This window comes from Neophocaena asiaeorientalis, unplaced genomic scaffold, assembly GCF_003031525.2.
Source record: "Neophocaena asiaeorientalis asiaeorientalis breed wild unplaced genomic scaffold, Neophocaena_asiaeorientalis_V1.1 scaffold7, whole genome shotgun sequence".
Lineage (NCBI taxonomy): Eukaryota > Metazoa > Chordata > Mammalia > Artiodactyla > Phocoenidae > Neophocaena > Neophocaena asiaeorientalis.
This window is the reverse complement of record NW_020185337.1, coordinates 18,843,353-18,843,643: the sequence shown is the minus strand read 5'-3', so window position 1 is coordinate 18,843,643 and position 291 is coordinate 18,843,353.

Sequence of the window (291 nt, the reverse complement as noted above, 5' to 3'; positions counted from 1 at the left end):
CGTTTCTTTTTATGGCTGAGTAATATTCTATTGTATATATGTGCCACATCTTCTTTATCCATTCATTTGTTGATGGACACTTAGGTGGCTTCCCTTTCCTGGCTATTGTAAATAGAGCAGCAATGAACATTGTGGTATGGTACATGACTCTTTTTGAATTATGTATTTTTCAGGGTATATGCCCAGTAGCGGGATTGCTGGGTCGTACGGTAGTTCTATTTGTAGTTTTTTAAGGAACCTCCATACTGTTCTCCATAGTGGCTGCATCAATTTACATTCCCACCAACAGTT